The sequence below is a fragment of the Myotis brandtii genome, unplaced genomic scaffold (assembly GCF_000412655.1).
Source record: "Myotis brandtii unplaced genomic scaffold, ASM41265v1 scaffold195, whole genome shotgun sequence".
Taxonomy (NCBI): Eukaryota; Metazoa; Chordata; class Mammalia; order Chiroptera; family Vespertilionidae; genus Myotis; species Myotis brandtii.
Genome location: NW_005357271.1, coordinates 147545 through 151904, shown reverse-complemented (window position 1 = coordinate 151904; position 4360 = coordinate 147545). Strand labels below are relative to the sequence as shown.

Sequence of the window (4360 nt, the reverse complement as noted above, 5' to 3'; positions counted from 1 at the left end):
GCTCGGCGCCCCACCCCCCCCAACTTTGGCCGAGGGGGCCGATACCGCAGAACCCCGAGCTGCTGGCTTCTCAAACAACGCCGCTCCTCGGTTCAGAGGCCGGTAATCAGACGAAGCCCCCGTTCCCCCGTCTCTTCAAAATGGATGAATCAAACCAGCCGCGAATTAATCCTTTTTTAATTAGACCATATTAAATCTTATATTTTAGGCTGAAATTTTATCACACGGACTACAATATATTTTGAACTATTAATTTCTTCAGGGAAAATATCAGAATTATTTTTCTCAAAAATGAATTTCTAAACTTAATGTATTTTGTTAACACAACTATATAATTTCTCCCAATTTAATTTAAATTCTTAGAAGCTTTAATTGTTTTAGGTGGCAAGTTAAATACTTAGTATTTCTTAAATTAGTAATACTTTTACATTTTTAAGGATGTATTCAAATAAAATACAAGGCATATTTAATTAATAGATTCAATTCTATCCTCTAGATTTTTCATATGAGGCAAATTTAGATTAATATTTTAGTATCTTGTTATTTTAAAATACCTAGGTATCTAATAATTTTTATTATTTAATTCAGCAATGTTCTAAAGTCTTAAGTTACAGAAGGCTTTGGAAAACTACGTTTCTGGCAAAAAGGTAAGGGGAGGGGAAATTTTTAAACCACCACATTTTTCTTTAGAGATAACATGTAAGGTTTCTGTTGCTGCCACCGGCTTCTCCGCTTTTACAGGGAGAAGAGCTACTGGCCCTTTACCATTAATATATTATTACTGAAAAGCTTTACTTTATTTTAGATATTCTTTATTTTAGTTATTTTTATTATTTATGTTCTAACAACTTTAAGATCTCAAAGCCAATTACAATCCAAGGCATTTTCTTTTGCAAATTTTATAACAGAGCTAACTTATTGACTTTTATTTTTATGTTATTTTATAAAAACAGGAGTGCCTCCAAGATTTGGGAGTCGGCCTTGGAATGGGGTACATTATTATTCAAGAACTATCATTATTATGGAAACATTAATCCTATTGTCCAAATACAGCCTGTATATTTTCTTTGTGTCATTTTTTGCTATCTTTTTAAAGAAAAAAGTCTTATTTATTCTGTAGCATCCGTGAAAAGATTGGGGCTCAAGAAGTCACCCAAAATCAGGCAGAGCATGCGCGTTTTCTTAAGCTTGCTTTTCTATTCATGGGTACCAAAATCCCAGATGCATCCCTAAATTCTGGGAAATGTTTCATTTGTCTAAATTTTAAATGATGGACTGTGAAATAAAAACATGGCAAAAATGAGACTTTTAATAACACTCTCGAGTGGGCGCCTATTTTACAGGATCGCCAAAAGACCTAGTAATTTTTTAATTATTTCCCTTTTTCTAGGGAATTTTCCTAGAACCTGTATTATTGGCCATGTGTACTGCTCCTATTCTCTCTCTCCCCATTCCCGCATTCTGTTTATTCTGGGGAAACTCAGCAATGGCCTGGCCACCTATCATTTCTTTCTTATTAAATTAAAGTCATGCTTAATAAACAACAAAGACAGATAATAATTAATAGATAAGTACCCAATAATTTCCTTTTTAATATCTAGGACATAAAAGAGGTTGAAGCTGCATTGATTGAATCTGGAGGCAGAATGCTCATGCCTTTCCCTGGAGCACCACCTTGTGTCCTTCTTGGTTGCCTACATTCTTTTTTAACATGTCCTCGTTCTCCACAATTATAACACCTTTTATTCCCCACTGTTACAGCGGCAGCGAGTAAATTTGCTTGACCCCACGTTCTGACATGCTCGAATCATTTCTGTAATGGTACTATTTTTTTCTCAGAGGCGTCAGGCATTTCTTACAATCAGCATTGGCATTTTCATAAGCTAATTGGTAAATTAAAATATCTCCTGCTGCTGAGCTTTTTTCAAGTTCTGACCCACTCTTTCCCAACATTCAAGATCTAATGTACCTTCTTCAGGAAACCAAGGGTTATGTTCTATAATAACATGCAAAAACTGTAAGAGAATACCTTCTGACACTTTAATTCCCTTATTCTTAAGCATGCAAGCCAAAAGTCTACAATAAATTTTTTACTTTTTAACCAAATTCTGCCCCATTAGCCTGGCTGAAAAAAGACGTTTCCACCTACTTACAGATCGTGATTTCTGCAGCTGACCGTGGGCTTTGCTTGCAGTGAATTTTCATCACCTTTACGGTGAATTTTCCCCACCTTGCTGGTGAAACTTCGTTTTTTGCTCTAGACATCGCCTCCAGATGTCCCTTGTTGAGGCGCCAGATGTGCGAGCCATGTCCTGCCTGGTTCAGGGTTCGGGATTTGGAGAAGGGCCGCGCACAATGAGAGAGATCAGACAAGAAATAATAATTTGGAAATATTGGGGGCCAGGCGGGAAGCCCAACGCAAGGGGAAGGACTTCCACTTGTGCCCAGGCCTTGCCAACCTTTTATTCAATTTTAGATACACATCTAGCCCTTAGTCAGGTAGGTAATTGTGGTAACAGACAGAATGGCTATCATCAACAAATCGACAGATGACAAGTCCTGGTGAGGATGTGGAGAAAAGGGAACCATCATACACTGCTGGTGGGAATGCAGACTTGTGCAGAAACTGTGAAAAACTGTATGGAGTTCCCTCAAAGAAATTATAAATGGAATTCCCACTTGACCCAGTACTCCCACTTCAAGGAATATATCCTAAGAAATCAGAAATGCCAATCAGAAAGTATATATGCACTCCTATGTTCATAACAGCACAATTTACAATAGCTAAGATTTGGAAATAGCCTAAGTGCCCATCAGCAGATAAGTGGATTAAAAAACTGTGGTGCATCTACACAATGGAATACTACGCTGCTGTAAAAAAGAAAGAACTCTTATCACTTGCAAAAACATGAATGGGCCTGGAGAGTATTATGCTAAGCAAAATAAGCCAGCCAGAGAAAGGTAAGTATGACATGATCTCCCTCATTTGTGAAATATAATGAACAACATAAACTGATGAACAAAAATAGATCCAGAGACACAGAAGCATTGAACAGACCATCAAACCTCAGAGGGAAAGCAGGGGAGGGTATGAAGGTGTGGTAAGAAATCAACCAAAAGTCTTGTATGCATGCATACAAGCATAACCAATGGTCACAGACAATATGGGTGTGAAGGCCTGTGCTGGGGGACAGGGGCAGGCTGGGAGAGATCACTCGGGGAAAGGGAAACATATGTAATACTTTCAACAATAAAGAATTTTTAAAAAATCGATGAGAGAGAATCATTGATTGGCTGCCTCCTGCACACCCCACACTCGGGATCAAGCTCAAAACCCGGGCATATGCCCTATCCCAGAATTGAACCATGACCTCTGTGTTGATAGGTTGATGCTCAACCACTGAGCCATGCTGGACAGGCTCTGGCTAGTTTTTATTTATGGGTCTATGTCTTTTTTCATGCTCATGTAGTTACTATTAAGTTCCTTGTAGTTACCAGTAATTTCCTTGTAGTTCTCCAAGAGTTCCTTGAGCATGTCTATAATCATTACGGTGAACTTTGTGTTTGATAAATTGGTTATGTCCACCTTATTTAGGTCTTTTTTTGGTTTTTCCTCCTTTTTTTTTTAATTGGACTTTTTCTTTGTCTCCCCATTTTATTTGTCTCTTTGTGTTTGTTTCTATGTATTATATATATCTGTCTCACAGTCTTCATGGGGTGGTCTTTTGTAGTAAAAGTCCTGTGGTACCCATTGGTGTGTTCTCCTCGAACTCCTGAGCTGGATACTCTAGGAGTGACCAATTTGAGGCTTATTTGGGCTTTCCTGTTGTAATTGGGTCTTGACTGTTGTTGCATTCTTAAGTGAGATCTATTCCCAGGCTGGCTAACTGTGAGGCTCAACCCAGACCACATCATGTGAGTTGTTGTACTGGTACTGATAGGACAAAACAAAACCAACCAAGAAAAAAAAAACTAACAAAAATATACTAAATAAACTGACAACAGCAAAAACAACCACAAGAGGAAAGAGACTTAGGAAAGGGAAAAGAGAACAAGAATAATAAATGATAAAGAAAGACAAAAAATAATAATAATAAAAATACTAGAAGAAAAAAGGGGAAGAAAGAAGATTCTTTTTTTTTTTTTAAAGACTTTTTGTGCGTTTATTTGAGCCAAACTGTTGACAATTGCCAGGAAGCAGAATCTCAAGGATTGGCAGTGTTTCACCTTGTTTTATTTTTATTTTTTTTAATTAAATCTTTATTGTTCAGATTATTACAGTTGTTCCTCTTTTATCCCCCCATAGCTCCCCTCCACATGGTTCCCACCCTACCCTCTACCCTTACCCCCCCCCCCCCCG

At 37.8% G+C, this 4360-nt stretch overlaps 1 protein-coding gene across 2 annotated transcripts in view; it reads right to left on the bottom strand.

Moving 5' to 3' along the window:
* LOC106725884 (endogenous retrovirus group K member 13-1 Env polyprotein-like) overlaps positions 1 to 4360 on the bottom strand; it is a 16960-nt gene that overhangs the window by 10556 nt on the left and 2044 nt on the right. The window contains exon 1 of one of the 2 annotated variants that reach the window (XM_014538625.1): positions 2154 to 2421. The exons of the other annotated variant lie outside the window; for it this stretch is intronic. The gene's annotated coding sequence lies outside the window, so the exon portion shown is untranslated. Of the gene's footprint in view, positions 1 to 2153; positions 2422 to 4360 lie in introns of those variants that run through there. 2 annotated transcript variants of the gene reach the window in all.